The 16,546-nt window shown below is 43.7% G+C and overlaps 1 long non-coding RNA gene across 1 annotated transcript in view; it reads right to left on the bottom strand.

Moving 5' to 3' along the window:
- LOC143696623 (uncharacterized) overlaps positions 1 to 6,561 on the bottom strand; it is a 112,165-nt gene extending 105,604 nt beyond the window's left edge. The window contains exon 1 of the long non-coding RNA XR_013186013.1: positions 6,526 to 6,561. This is a non-coding gene — a long non-coding RNA (uncharacterized LOC143696623). The remainder of the gene's footprint in view (positions 1 to 6,525) is intronic.
- Between the last annotated feature and the right edge of the window lie 9,985 nt (positions 6,562 to 16,546).

The raw sequence follows: 16,546 nt of genomic DNA, 5'->3' as shown, positions 1-16,546 counted from the left end.
TAAATTTGTGTGGGACTGGGCAAACAACAAATGAATAAAAGTTAATGGTTAATTATGATCTATTAATTAATACATTAATATTTTAATATTAAAAGTTATTAATTAAAGTATTGTTGATTCTTAATTTGGCTATTAATATTTTAATTTGGTTTTTTGATTGACTATTAAATCTTTTTGTTATTTGATTAACTATAAATGTTTATTAATATTTTAAATCAAATATTTGATTAATTATTAAATTTTTTTATCACAAAAAAAAAGGGGTTTTCTTTTGTTTTAATCTGTGAGTCATATTTGAACACTCAGGACTGAATAAGCAAAGTTTGCCCTAAAAGACATAATGGGAGCGAGACAGAGTAAGTAAGTACCCAAGGCCAGCCCATTAGGGTGTGTCTTAGCACACTGGAAAGAAATAACAGGCAAAGGGGGCATGGAAAATAAAAAAAGTTTAATTAAATATTGCTCTCATTGGTGGCCATTATATCGCCTAGAGGAGGGGGCAACATGGCCTCCTACAGGTACATTGGAATATAATACCCTGTTACAGCTAATGCTATTTCTACAGAAGGAAGGGAAAGGGGAGGAGGTTTCTTATTGTGATATGTTCTTCTCCCTCTGAAATAACCTTGATTGGCAAAGGGACTGTGGTATCAGGGCCCCCTCTGACCCCCTCGTTCTGGCCCTTAAAAAAAAAAACAGAAGCAAAATGGGAGAACTTAAACGGTGCTGCTCAGCCTGTAGCATAAGACAGAGATGCACCAGGACAGATAAAGTTTATCATACAGCACTAGAGGAACAAGAACAAGATCTAGGCAACCTATTTAGCCCTCACTTGGGAGGGCAGGGGGAAAGGAGTGGAGACTTGGGAGGGGCATCAGCACCACCTACACCGCCTACACCACCTATCCCACCTACACCTCCTATTCCACCTATTCCACCTATCCCACCTACACCTCCGATTCCACCTATTCCACCTATCCCACCTACACCCCCTGTTCCATCTATTCCATCTATCCCACCTACACCTCCTATTTCTCCTACTACTCCCACTCTTACCCCTTCTCCTCCTTTGGAGAAGACACCAGCTCCAACCCCTCCAAGCAGCCCAATTGCATCCCGAACCAGAGGACAAATACTACAGGCCCTTTTACGGGAGACAGTGATACCAGGCAGAAGAAAGATATTGGTTAAGGTACCCTTCTCCACCCTTGATTTGGAAGCATGGGAAAGGGTTGCAGAGGATTACTGAAATGACCCAGTAAACACTGCTAAATGTCTACGATACATTATGAAGCAGCACAATCCAGACTGGGGTGATATTCAATTGTTATTAGACACATTCACTGAAACAGAAAAACAGTTGGTTCTAAAAATAGCAGGGACCTGGCAGCAGACCACTTTAGACAACAAGTGGACCTAAAAGAACATTTTCCACTTCAGGACCAGGCTAGAACTCAAACCAGCCAGAAGAAAGACAGAGGCTAAAGAACTATCAAGATTGGACTATATTGGGGGTAGAAAGAGCAATACCTAAAACTAGAAATTGGTCAGCTTTATATGCTATTAAACAGAGACCCTCAGAATCCCCCACAGAGTTCCTGGACTGCCCGAGAAACGCAATGCGATGCTATACACCACTAGACCCTGCATCTGATGTGAGGATACAACAACTAATTAATCTATTTTTAGGACAGTCCACGGGGGATATTAAGCGTAAACTCAAAAAAATCCGAGAAGAGGATGCACAGAATTTAGAAACTTTATTAGGGGAGGCTTGGAGGGTCTTTAGCAACAGGGAAGAGGGATATAAATGAGGGATGAAAAACTTAATAGCAATAGTGCAGGAGGAGCAGAGAGAAAAACATGAAAGTGGGCAGGGACCACCCAGGCAAGGCCCTCCTCGATTAGGCAGAAATCAATGTGCAAACTGTAAGAAACAGAGCCATTGGAAGAGGGACTGTCCACAATAGAAAAAGAATGGTCAAGGGAATCAAAGGAGAGGGGTAGTTGCCCATGTGCAGGAAGATTAGGGGAGACCGGAAGAGACTACCCCAGCAGCCCCTCTGGTTGTAAATCTGAAGCTGGGGGAAACAGAAAAAGAAGTAAAATATCTGGTCGACACTGGGGCAACGTACTCGGTTCTAAATACAGCCTTGATGCCCATAAAGGATGATTATGCTATAGTTACAGGAGCGACTGGCCAAACTGAAAAGGCATTTTTGTTTAAGTCGCTAAAATGCAAACTGGGAAAGCAGTGGGGGATCCACAAATTTCTATATATGCTGAACTCTCCTGAGCCACTTTTGGGCAGAGATTTGCTGGGACAATTACAGGCAACTATTACATTTAAAAATGGAGAGATGACTCTGGAGGTAAATGATCAAAAGTATTGTGGTGGTTTGACAGGAAATGTGTTTTTTGGGATGCTATGGTTGGGCCAATGGATATTCAGATTTTAATATTGGCATCTAATATGGCCATTAGGACATGGATCCGCCTCTGAGAACAGGGGGTTAAAAGCAGAGCTCTCCCCTGGGAGGCTCTCTTGGGTTCCGGTGAGGAAAGAGTTCGGATCTCTCCCCCATCCAGCTGCTGCTGCTGGGCGGGGGAGGGGAGCCATCCGGCTGGGTGAGGTAGGCCGAGGCTTGGACCGAGAGGGGAGGTGAAGAGGCCCCCGAGGATGGAAGGGTGGGAGAAGTACCAGGAGGCACCGGGCAGCCCCCGCCCAAGAGAGAGAGAGAGTACAGCCTGTGCTTGGGACTATGCTACCTTGAAACTTGATAACATGTGCCAGCAGCACGGCTGAGAAGGAGAAGCGGAGGGGGGGGAGATGCAGCGAGAAGGTGTCCAGCCGCTGTGGGAGTTCCTGAGAAGGTGGAGTCCAAGTTTTTAACCCCTTTTTGGACAATGAAAACTTTACAGAACATTGACCTTTCCTAGAAGAGAGATAGAGATGAAATGGAAGAAGGAAATGTGCAAGTGTGAGAGAGGTCTGGGCAAGCGAGAGATAGTAGAAGAATAGAGAAGAAGCTTAGTGGGAAGAGATGATGGAGTGGCTTTTGCTGGACTCTTTTTGTACAGCCATGGACAGAACCATGTTCCTTGTGATACAGAGACTGCATCTAGGGGGAGGCAATGGCCACAGAACCAAGAAGGTTCAGTGTTGGTGCCCCTCGGCCCCAGGGGGTGAAAAATATGGGGGGGACAGGTGTCCCAAAGGAGAGACTGTGGGGACAGGTGTCCCAAAGGAGAGACTGTGCCTTTTTTGGATCGGGACAAAGCATCCTTAAAAAGACAACCCTAGAAGCAGCTCTGGTCCATGTGCAGTGGTGAGAGCACTGGACATGAGAGGAAGAGGTCACGACAGCAGATGTACTCCGGGCGGTGCCACGAGTGACACGGAAACACACGAGGCTTCAACTGTGTTTCCAGGGGAAGCCCATGGTACAAGAAGGACTCCTCTCCTCTTGATGAACTGAGGATTGATTGTCTGAAGGGTGGTGCTGGACCAAGAGTTGGTGATTTGGGGAATAGAGATGTATTGTATTGGAAATTTAGTGGGGGGAGGAGGAAATGTATTTGTAAGGTTTTCATTTTTTCCTGTGTGTGTTCCTTTTTACATATAGTTGTAGTGTAGTTAATAAAGTTTTGTTTTCTTTATTTCTAAGTGAGAGCCTGCTTTGCTTATTCCTGGTCACATCTCACAGCAGAAACCAGGGAGAGGGTATCCTCATGGGGGCACTGGCATTGTGCCAGTGTCAAACCATGACAAGTATGTAGAAATATTGAGTTTGATATTAACCACTAGTGAAGTCACGAAGGAAACTGAAATTGATTAAGAGATAATGAATCAGGTATTCCCTGGGGTATGGGCCTCTGATGTACCAGGGAGAGCGAAAAATGCTCTGCCTTTACAGATCAGGCTAAAAGAGGGAAAGCAACCTGTCAGGGTTAAACAGTATCCCTTGAGGAGGGAGGATAAGAAATGAATTATCCCAGTATTTGAGAACTTTTTACGTCTAAGATTATTAAAAGAATGTCAATCTGATTTTAATTCCCCTATCCTACCAGTCCGCAAACCTGATGGGTCATACCAGTTAGTACAAGATCTGCGAGCCATGAACAAGATAACTGAAGATCTGTATCCTGTGGTGGCCAATCCCTACACATTATTAACTTGCTTAACACCTGAACTAACTTAGTTTACCATTTTAGATTTAAAAGACACCTTCTTTTGCCTTCCTATCCACGAAGCCAGCCAGAAAATTTTTGCATTTGAATGAGAAAGTCCTAAAAGTGAGCAAAGAACTCAACTTACATAGACCAGACTCCCACAAAGATTTAAAAACTTGCCCACTTTGTTTGGAGAAGAACTTGCAAGGGAATTAGAGACCTGGGAAGCCCCTCCAGAAGAAGGAAAGCTGCTACAGTACGTAGATGACATCCTGATAGCCACATGGACAAAAGAAGCATGTGTGGCCTGGACAGTAAGCCTCTTGAACTTTCTGAAGCTCCAAGGGTAGCGGGTATCAAAGAAAAAAGCCCAAGTAGTAAAACAGAAAGTAACTTATCTGACTTACGAAGTCAGTACTAGACAGCGTACCCTAGGCCAAAGCCAGAAAGAGGCAATATGCCAGACCCCAAAACCTCAGACTGCAAAAGAATTACGGAGTTTCCTGGGGATGACAGGGTGGTGCAGGTTATAGATCTATAACTATAGACTGTTTGTTAAACCCTTATATGAACTTATTGCAACTGAAAGAAGAGACATCCAATAGACAAAGGAAGCTACACAGGCTTTCAACCAACTGAAAAAAGCCCTCATGTCAGCTCCAGCTCTGGGATTGCAAGACGTGAGTAAGCCTTTCCTTTTGCTCTCCCATGAGAAGCAAAGAATTGCCTTGAGAATATTAGCACAAGACCTCAGCCCGTACTAGAGAGCAGTTGCTTACTTCTCTAAGCAATTAGATGCAGCAGCTAAAGGGTGGCCTAGATGCCTCAGAGCAGTTGCAGCAGTTGTACTGAACATCGAAGAGGCACGTAAATTCACCCCAGGCCAGAAAATGACTGTGCTAGTGTCTCACACAGTGTCTGCAGTGCTAGAAGTGAAAGGCAGGCATTGGCTTTCCCCACAACAGTTCCTGGGATACCAAGCTATTATGGTGGAGCAAGATGATGTAGAGATAGTAGTGACTAACACTGTCAATCCAGCCTCCTTCCTCAGTGGAAACCAAGGGGAACCAGTGGAACATGACTGCCTGGAGACCATCAAGGCCACCTATTCCAGCTGCCCTGACTTGAAGGGCACCCCTTTCTAGAATGCAGAAATCTGGTACCCTGATGGAAGCAGTTATGTCATCAGTGGAAAACAACACGCCAAGTACGCAATTACTACCTGCAAGAAGGTAATAAAATCTGGGCCCCTGCCAACGAATACCTCTGTACAAAAGGCTGAGATAATTGCTCTAACTCGGGCCTTAGAATTTGCAAAAGGGAAATAAATAAACATATATATGGACTCAAAGTATGCATTTGGAGTAGTGCATGCTCACAGAGCCATTTAGAAAGAGAGAGGACTGCTGAACTCTCAAGGGAAAAACATTAAACATGCATCAGAAATACTGTGATTTCTAGAAGCAGTCCAGTTGCCAGAGAAAGTAGCAATCATGCACATTAAGGCACATCAGAAGATAAACTCAGAATTAGAAGAAGGAAACGAGCTGGCAGATAGGGAAACAAAAGAAGCGGCAAAAATTGAGGTAATAACTGAAGCAGCCCTGATTCCAGACGAGCAAATTTCCCTCAAAGGTAAGCCAAAATACAACAAATTAGACAAAAAATTGATCCATGAGCAAAAAGGAAACTACAACCAGGAGGGATGGGCCACCATGGAGGGAAAAGTAGTTATATCCTCCTATTTATTATAGTCCCTAATAAGGGAGGAACAACAGAAAACACATTGGGGAATTGATGCCCTATATAAATACCTGTTATGGTTTGACACTGGCACAATGCCAGTGCCTCTATGAAGATACTTTCTCTTTGGTAGCTGCTGTGAGATGTGACCAGGAATAAGCAAAGCAGGCTCTCACTTAGGAAAGAAAAGAAAACAGAACTTTATTAACCACTCTACAACTATAGATAAAAGGAACACACACAGGGAAAATGAAAACTTTACAAATACATTTCCTCCTCCCCCCACTAAATTCTCAACACAATACATCTCTATTCCCCAAATCACCAACTCTTGGTCCAGCACCGCTCTTCAAACAATCAATCTTCAGTTCATCAAGAGGATAAGAGTCTTTCTTGTACCATGGGCTTCCCCTGGAAACACAGTTGAAGCCTCGTGTGTTTCTGCGTCACTCGTGGCACTGCCCGGAGTACATCTGCTGTCGTGACCTCTTCCTTTTCATGTCTAGTGCTCTCACCACTGAACACGGACCAGAGCTGCTTCTAGGGTTGTCTTTTTTAAGGATGCACTGTCCCGATCTAAAAAAAGGCACAGTCTCTCCTTTGGGACACCTGTCCCCACAGTCTCTCCTTTGGGACACCTGTCCCTCCCATATTTTTTCACCCCCTGGGGCCGAGGGGCACCAACACTGAACCTTCTTGGTTCTGTGGCCATTGCCTCCCCCTAGATGCAGTCTCTGTATCACAAGGAACATGGTTCTGTCCATGGCTATACAAAAAGAGTCCAGCAAAAGCCACTCCATCATCTCTTCTTACTAGGGTTCTTCTCTATTCTTCTACTATTTCTCACTCGCCCAGACCTCTCTCACACTTGCACATTCCTTCTTCATCTTCCACTCTATCTTCTAGGAGACGTCAATGATCTGTAAAGTTCTCATTCTCTAAAAAGGGGTTAAAAGCTCCTACAAGCGGCCGGCTGCACCCCCCCCCCCTTCTTCTCGGTCTCAGCCGTGCTGCCGGCACAGGCCCATGTTTATCTAGTCTCAAGGTTACAGTCTCAGGCAGCGTCTCTCTCTCTCTTTCTCTCTCTGTGTCTCCCAGGGGGGGCTGCCTGATGGCTCCCGGTGTCTCTCTTTCTCTCTTCCACCCTTCCGCCCCTGGGGTCAGGCCTACCTCTCCCGGCCACATGGTTTTCTCCTCCCCCTGCCCAGCCAGCAGCTGGGCTGGGGGAGAGACCCAAACTCTTTCCCGCCGGAAACTCAAAAAGGGCCCTCCCAGGGGAAAGCTCTGCTTTTAACTCCGTGTTCTCAGAGGCGGATCCATGTCCTAAATGGCCAGGTTAAATGCCAATATTAAAGCCTGAATATCCATTGGCCCAAAACACAGCATCCCAAAAAACACATTTCCTGTCAAACTACCACAATACCTAAATGAAAGGATCATAGCTAGACATTTACGAGCCACTATCACCCAAGTGAATCGACAGTGTGACCTTTGCCTCCAGACCAACCCCAAGAATATTCCCAAACCAAAACTTGTCCAGATTGGGAAAAATCATGGGCCTGGGCAGCAATGGCAGATTGATTTCACAGAATTGCCAAGAAAAGGGGGGTATAAGTTTTTACTAGTGCTAATAGATACCTTTTCAAGATGGCCAGAAGCATTCCCCACCAGGACTTCTAAAGCTCGGGAGGTAAGTAAAAAATTAGTACAAGAAATCATACCACGCTTTGGAGTCCCAGCCACAGTCTCCTCAGATAGAAGACCACATTTTATTGCAAAATTAGTGCAACAAGTTAGCCAATACTTGGGGATAGACTGGGAACTTCACACCCCATATAACCCACAATCAAGTGGTCAGGTGGAGTGTCTCTGTCCCTCTGGGGAGCCTCTCAGGAACCCTCGGCCAGTCCCGAGTCAGCAGACACCGGGGGGGCAACCCCGACATGGCCGACAGCGGGGAGACACTCTCCCGTGCCCTGAGGGTACTGAGGGCACCTCGGCTAGTCGCCTTTGCAGCAGAAGAGACACTAGAGACATCGGTAGAAGATAAAGGGCTGACTCTTAGCAGGGATTAATCCAAGGTTTTATTCAGGGGCTCTGGGGAGCTCCTCCACATTAGAGGGCCTCCTGCTGAGACCCCCGGGAGATGTGCCAAGGTTACATTTAAAGGGAGGTGGAAACCGAAAGTAGATAACATTTTACTAACCAATAAGTGACCCTAAGGGATGTGTACTGGGGGATAGACATTTAGGACAGCGCATGGGGCAAGGCTTGGGGGGCTGACCCCTAGCCTCTGGCTAATCACTTGACGACCTGGACCAAAGCTTCTATATGGAGGGGATGGGATTATGAGTGATTGACAGAGAGCCAGGGTGGGGATTTGGGGATGATCTCATCCAGGGAGAGGGATTACGCAGGTAAAGGGAGGGGGGTACAATCTGGGATAAACCATTTGGGAAAAATACAGGGATACAAAACAAAACTACTTCAAAGTATTACAAAGTATAAAAACACACTACAAGAGTGGAGAAAATTAATCATTTGATCAAAAAACAAATTGTACAATTAGGACAACAGGCTAATTTGCCATGGTCTCAATCCCTTCCATTAGCACTACTGCAGATTCGAACCAAACCCAAGACTAAAGAAAAGCTGAGTCCCTTTGAAATGCTTTATGGGAGACCATATGGGGTGCAGAAGGGAATGTCTACCCAGGATGTATCGCTAACCTCCTATATGATCACTCTAAATAAACAACTTAAAGCAATCGAAAAATATGTGGCTGGAACTCGGGGTACAGGGCTCGATGCACCAGTACATGATGTACAACCTGGAGACTATGTATATGTTAAGTCTCTGACAGGGAAGGCCCTGGAACCACAATGAGAAGGACCATACCAAGTGCTCCTTACTACCTTCACTGCGATCAAGATTAAAGAACAAAGCACTTAGATCCACCACAGCAGTGTTAAGAAAGCTCCAGAAGCCCCTTGGAGAATAACACCGGGTGATGGTGAACTGAAACTGAAACTTACTCAGACAAAATGAATGTATCATAGTAGGTGGAGATTTTTGCTGAAGTATTGTTTACAATCATAATTGTAATGCAAAAATTAGAAAGTACTCCTAGCCAGGGCAATGTTGAATAGCCTTGGTCTCAAGCCTTTACTCAATACACCAGTTCCATGGGGAAACCTTCTGATTTAAAAGGTTTAAACCTAACAACTCTAGTCATACACAGTAACCAAATATATAAAAAGCAAGAGTGGCAGAAACAGAAGTTGTGGTCACTTCAAGGGACCATAGGGGAGGCAATTAGGATAGGGTGTCAAATGATTAATAGAACTACCAATAGTAAAGCAACCCAAATCAGTGTGAATAAACACCAGAAGGTTTGCAATCGTCCAAATGAATTAGACTGTTGATACAACTTCACATTAAGACAAACTGTTGACGTGGTTTGCCTCTGGGCACGCAACACTATTAGGCTATCTTTCAAACTTAAAATAAGCACTATAGCCAAGCCCATTACAACCCAACCCAGCACTCAAGCACAAATCCAAAATATGCCATTTAAGCTTGAACCTAAAGTTTATGAAATCAGCCCATATGTAATAAGGAATACAGATCAACAACAACTGTTATTTAACCCAGAATGGTCCCTTAAACGTGTTGAACTGTTAATGCAAACCAATATCTTGACAGTTCAGCCAGCTTGCTCCCCCTTCCTAAAGTCATCCTTCGAGGGATAGACAAAATGGCTACAAAAACAAGTACACTTCAGAGACAGAACACAGAGAGATTTAACTGAGATATTAAGGACAGGGTTAGGGGTTTTGAATGAGATTGACTCCGAAATATTAATGAACAAATTAGCTGCAGCAACTAGCGATCTGATAAAATTAAAACAGCCTTTACAGTCGTCTCTATTGGCATTAAGAAATAGTCAGTGGCAAGTCTCAAAGGTGCTGCCAAGATGGAGAGAAATTGAAGATCAAGATCATAGCTTACTAGTAGATGCATTAAAGGTGGCTCAGGATAACATATCTTTAGCCCTTAGCTGTATACAAACACAATTATAGATACAATCAACAGTTGCTTTAATCATAAGAGAAGGAAGTGAAAGGGTGTTTCCAACTGAGGTACAAAAAGTTGTCTAAGACAGTGCTACAGACTTCAAGAGAGATTTCCAATCTTGGTGGACCATGGTAAATTTTACATATAATCCCACCACTAACACAGCTACTGCCTTTGTGCTCACTATACGTAATGCCACAGTCCACGCTATTCACCCCATTGTTGCCTTAGGGTTAAGTCATGAGAAGTCGGTATTATACCCCTCAGAACATAAGGTATGGGCTTGGAAAATCCAGGACAAATGGCAAACTGTGAACCTGGAACCTTGCATTGCTCAAAAACAATGGAGATTCATCTGTGAGAGTAATTTGATTAGTGCTCAAGACATATGCCTTGACACTGACCAAGGCATTTGTCACTTTGAGATCCACCCAGATACCAACCAACAAACTGTACTGGTGTATATAAGTGATAGCTGTGTGTGTTTAAAGACTGTGTGTGAAATCATACAAATTGATAAAAACAAGGTCCCCTTATCTGATAAGAATCATTCCAATTTTTATATTTGCAACTTTATTAAGATTTCTGGGTGTGACTTTGTATATTTAGCACCAGTCATATCCCACCAGTTAATAAAATCAAACTACACAACATACAACGAGTTACCACCCACACCCATTAGAATGAATTTAACCCTAGTAAAACAATTGATGAAACATCAAGATCTAATCAAAATTGTAGAGGAGATTCAAAAGAATGGGCAGAGAACTCTGGTAACTGTCCATCACGACATAACTGAAATAAACAGAGTACTGCAAAGAGTAAAACAAGACACGAGTCATAACTGGTAAGATGCACTATTTGGATAGTCACCAACTGCAACTGAGATCATGAACACTTTATGTCACCCCATTATAGTTTTATTAATTTTAGTTACTATAAGTTTAATGATGTCTATTTTAACACTCATGTGGAATTGGAGAATGTTGACACATAGCCATTTTGACTTCACTCTCTAGGACTCATGGAATCCTGCTGAAAGAGAGCTGTCATGATAGTAAGTCAAAATTTAGATCAAGACTCCTATAGTAAAAGAATTTACTATATTTTAAGAAAAGGGAGGACAGAAATAGAGATTTTTGGAGTTCACTTGAATTAGCAATATGAATTAAACATTTAAAGTTTAGCCTGTAGAACTATGTGTTGAATTTTAACCTTTTTACTTAAGAAACCTTTGCCATGGTACAAAGGGCATAGGAAAATGCAAATTTCTGAAGCTTTTTGCATAAAGAAAAATACCAGAGAAGACCAAGGGATGCAAAGAGCCCAGATAAAGGGAGTCCTCCATCTCCAAGCTAATCAAGGCTGACAGACGTACTCAGATAAGCACCAAGAGACCAAAAGCATACACGCAAAGGAGAAAAGTTCAGAAGTTCAGTCATGAGGAAGACCACAATCTTCAGCCTCAGAGACCACCAGAGACCCCCGTGCAACCACCACAGCAAACAACGCATGCCCAGAAGGGCATGGATCTGATTACCATGCGAGGCGAGAACAGGCGGGACCGGGGGTTGAATATGCATGGAAAAGTTGTGCAATGTATTGAATATGGAATACCTTTGTGAATAAAGATGTGGGACAGACTGAGGCTCAGGGCACAAGTTTTCACGGGAGCTATATGGCTTGTGCCGGGCGCTGACATACATACCCACTTCATAACTATATCTGGTTGTGGAGTTTATTTACTCTGCGTATCGCTTCACTGTTTCCCTGTAACACATGAAAGCATAGGGAAATGAAGGGTTTAAATTGATATCGAGCAAAGGCCTCCATGCCAAAGTAACCAGATGATAAAGTATTTGTGATCTATGAGAAGTTTGAGCAGAGAGAGAGAAGAGTGATGAACACCCTATGCTCCCAGGGAGAGAAGACCTCTGTTCTCAGAGATGAAGATGATTTCAGAGATAGATAATGAGAAGCTTTGCCTTTGAACAGCTCATCTTTAAAACAGTACCTCATAAGCTGGATATGGCCCATAAACACAGCTGTGGGAAAAGCTTGTGGAAAATGGGAGGAATTTCACGACTGCAGATTTCCCTGGGTGGCTACTATTTGTGAAGAGAGACACGAGAGAACTATTTTCTTCTGGAGAAGTCTCCATAACATTAACAAGAGGGACTTCTCTCCCTAAGTGAACTGAAGAAAGATTATTTTAGAGGTGGTAAGCCCACTGAAATTTTAGGTTTTGTTTCTTTACATTGTCATTGGGAAAGAAAAGGTTGTAGGGGGAGGAGAAGTGTCCTGAAGGTTTTGTTTTGATTCTTATTACTCTTTCTTTGAGTTGCTGTTAATAAATTTCTCTTTATACCCTTTTAAAGTTTTGAGCCTGCTTTGCCTTTGTCGTGGTCCTACCTCACAGAAGGAAATGAGTAAGTATATTCTAGTGAATGCACTAGTGATTGGCCAGCACTGAACCCACCACACTCATTAGTGCATTTGTTAGCGTTCAAAAACACATAATCACATAAGCGATTATATGCGGTGCTTTTTATTTAAGAGCTCTGGGAATCGGGGTAGTTTCCACCCAAATCTGATTCCAACCATACATTCGAGGTGAACGTGTTTTATACTTTATCGTTATATAACTTTCATGTTAATTATTAAACTTACATTGTTCTATTGTATAAACAGATTTCAGCTAAACATAGCCCCCTTTAAATTTCCAACATAGTTTCTCACGATTCTTCTTATGGTTATATAATAATTGTATTTAATTACAAAACAATCATCACATCTAACAATTATATCTTTTATCATACTGCTTATGCAGGTGCAGTGATCTGAGAAAACACAAAGCCTAATATTTTCAAAGACTATTTTTAACATTTTCCAGGGCTCCACTATCACATTGGCTGGGAAATCTTGAATTGGCGAACCAAAACCACTACATGAATCCAAGGCGTCCACTCACTTGACACTCAATTAAAAGATCAACTCAGAGGCTTGCAAACTCTGGAGGAACAAAAAGTGCTGACAGACTTAAAAAATGATCTTACTTGGCTAAATCCGAAAAATTTGTTTTCAGGAGTAAATTTACAAGTTTGGGTTTTCAATGGATTAGGTTGTCTGGCAGTGATATCTTTTTTTCTGTCTTGTCCTTTTCAACATAATTAGACCTGTTAGAGGCACACACAAAACATCTATGGTTGCATTTGCTCTGTCCATGACCCCAAAAAATAAAAAAAGGGGGAATTGTTGGGGTAGCAGGAGTTGGTGTAAGGAAAGAGTTAAACAGAGAGCAACAGCAGCAGCGCCTACAGCAACAGCAGTGTCTCTCTGGACAGCGTGTACCCAAGACAGAACTGGATGAATGAGTTTCTACTTCTACTTTAACATAGAACTGTACACTCTTTGCACTCTACTAGCCATGGCTTTGGAGAGAATAACAGAAGATATCAAGAAGACAGATTTATTGTAGAACTGTGATTAAGCCTGTGAGCAGTAACCAAAAAAAAAAGCTTTTAGGAGTAAAGATGAGTGCTTCCGAATAAATCTCAGATTCACTTGGTGTCTGTTGATGGGTCTCATCCCTTCATGGATCACAGAAACTGGAGCAGCATTTATCCTTGAAGAATTTCCCATGGTGGTTGTTCTTCCTCTCAACTCACATACCCATGGCTTCTAGGGCAGAGGTGGGTTTTCCATCCCACTTCCTCATGTCCACTCCATGGTCATGCAGGTAAAACCACAGGTTACCTACCTTGTGGTAGGGGAAAGCTTGCTCTTAATAGCAAGAGGCTTTGCTTCATAATGGCAGGACATGGGACATTTCCTCTTTAAATTGCTGGAAGTCCTTGGACAGTCTTTCTGTGGCTGAGATGCAGGCCCACAGGGAGGAAGAGAGACTTTCCTCATATTACCAGTTGAGCAACCAAATTATCCACTGTTTGTTCTCCTTCTGTCCATGGCATCACTGCCAATGAGTTGGTCTACGACTATGGTGTGCTCCATAGGAACTACCGCCATGTGGGTTGTGTGCCCTAGACTTCATCTGGATCTATAGGGGACTGCTCTTTGCTTGAATCCCACTGGATTACAGCTTTTTTAGCATCCACTCACTATGGCATGAGCACCTTTTCCCATGGGCTGCAAATGGATCTCTGCATCCCCCCATGGACTTCATGGATTATAGGGAGACTGTTTTATTATAGTCTTCACCACGGCTTGCAGAGAAATTTTGACTCTGGTGTTTGGAGTATCTCCTCCTCCTCTTTCTTTCCACTGACCTTGGTGTTGCCATGTTGTCTTTCTCTACATCTCCTCACTTCTTCCTCTTTGTCTAAGAGGAAAATAATGCTGCTTGTAAGTACCACTGCCAACAAATTCCACACGTTCAAATATTTCTGCAGGGTTTCACAGTGCTGAGAGGTTAATTTTGGCTAGGTTCTGTGTTGGGGAATTGCTCACCATGTTTCTGCTGCTGGCCACGACCCCCACTGCCACTGCATGGGTAGTTGCGGCCACCACGGCGCTGGTGCTATTTAATGCCTCATTTCACATCAGGCACGGAGAAGATGAAGCCGCTGCCACCGCCCTTGCCCTTCTGTCTGCGGCACAGCTGGCCAGGCAGACAAAGTTCACTGCAGGCCATGCCAACATGGCGGCAGCCGTTCAGCTGCAGCAGCTGCATGGCTGCGAGGGCTGGGCTGGTCCTGGCTGTGGCGCCTGGCCACCCCTCAGAAAAAGCTGTGTCTCCGAGGTTAAATATGTCATCACAGAAGTGTTACCAAATTCTCTAATTGGGCCAACAGCATGTCCGTCTTCAGTGCCATCAGAGATTGGCTCTGTCAGACATAGTGGATGCTTCTAGCAGCTTCTCACAGGAGCCACCTCTGTGGCTTCCCCCCCCACCACCAAAAAAATCAGGCTGTGTTAAACCAACACACCACACCACCCAGTGATGATGGGAGTGATATATAATAAACAACCTAGACTGTAAGAGCCTGAACAAGAGATGCAGGACTTCAGACGGCTCTTCAAAATGCAGTTTATTGTATCCAAGATGCTACAACAGTCCAGGGTCGTGGGTGACAGAGCCTGCGCCTACAGCTGTCAGCTCCAGCTGTAGACAAGCCTGAAGACCCTTTAATTTTGGTTACAATGCATTATATACTTTGCTGAGCATCTTAATACATAAGAACCAATCCACACCTTTACTTTTACCTATAGCTTATCATAACTACTATACCATATTCATGTTACTATTCTCCAATCACTAAAAGTTAGTATGTTACAGTTTAAGCTTAAAGTTGTTTTTCAGTTTTCTTGCAGTCGAAAATTCTTAGGCCTTTTTTCTATTTGCAACATCAGCAGTCTTGTTTGCCCGTGGAATCTTTTTGCTTGGTAAAAACATCTTCTGTTTAAGGTGGGTTTGTCCTTTGCTCTAAGCCATAAAAACCCCTTCTAACTAACATACCCTTTGCCTTCTTAGTCATCCAGTTAGACTGGCTCAGCAATTCTTTTCTTCTATGTCAAAACTTGCTTCCATCTCTATTTTGTTCTCAGATTCTACATTCAGAGAGCTTTCTGCCAAGCATACATATCTGTTCAACTTTCTTGTCAAACTTTCATCCTTCCCAACACTAGACATGCCCACAAAGCTCTAGGCTCTGCCCCCTCACTTTGTCCTAGCCAAAACTAGGACACTGCATGAGAAGCCCATGCTGGAGCAGGTTTGCTGGAAGGATTTGTGAGCCCATGAAGGACCCATGGTTGCAGTAGCATTAATCCAGTTATAAGTAAGAAATCCAGCCCAACTCCATAAACCAGCGTCTGGGCTGACTGTGGCCTCAGCTCTCTTCACAGAGAGCAGCAGGCACAGGCTGACTGACAGAGGTTTCAACCAATAACAACCCTCCTAAAATACAAACATTTGACTGGTTGGGAGTCTGGGAGGTGTAGAGACCAGACCAATGGCTGTATAGCACCAGAAGTTTTTTAATTGCCGATAAAAGGTGGTCAGGAACAAAAAAACAGACTGGCTGATGAAGCATGGGAGGTCTGTCATGTGTTAAGTCTCAGACATACGAACACCATGTGAAACCCACAGTGGAGCAGTTTCTGAAGAACTGCAGCCCATGGGAAGGATCCACATTGGAGAAGTTCGTGGAGGTCTCCCATGAGAGGGACCCCACGGTGGAGGCAGGGGAAACAAGGATTCCTTGCAGTCCATGGTGCAGACCATAGTGAGGAAATTGTCCCGCTGCAATCATGGAGGACAATGATGGAGACTACTAATGGTGGAGTCTAGCAGGAAACCCCTTGTTGCAGCCAGGCTGGGAACAAGGGAAGTTCATTGCAATGTCAAATGCTATAACCTGGCCCAAAAGGATCGGGGTGGAGATTGTAATGGATATACCTTTAAACTGTTTTCAGCCATAACTTGGGTTGCAAGTTACAGGAATTAGTATAAGTGTCATGGTTTTAGCCCAGCTGGAAATAAAGCACCATGCAGTCCCTTGCTCAAACCCCCCCCCCCCCCCATCCCACTGTG

The sequence above is a fragment of the Agelaius phoeniceus genome, chromosome W, assembly GCF_051311805.1.
Source record: "Agelaius phoeniceus isolate bAgePho1 chromosome W, bAgePho1.hap1, whole genome shotgun sequence".
In the NCBI taxonomy this organism is placed as follows: Eukaryota; Metazoa; Chordata; class Aves; order Passeriformes; family Icteridae; genus Agelaius; species Agelaius phoeniceus.
This window is presented reverse-complemented; position numbering and strand designations above follow the sequence as displayed.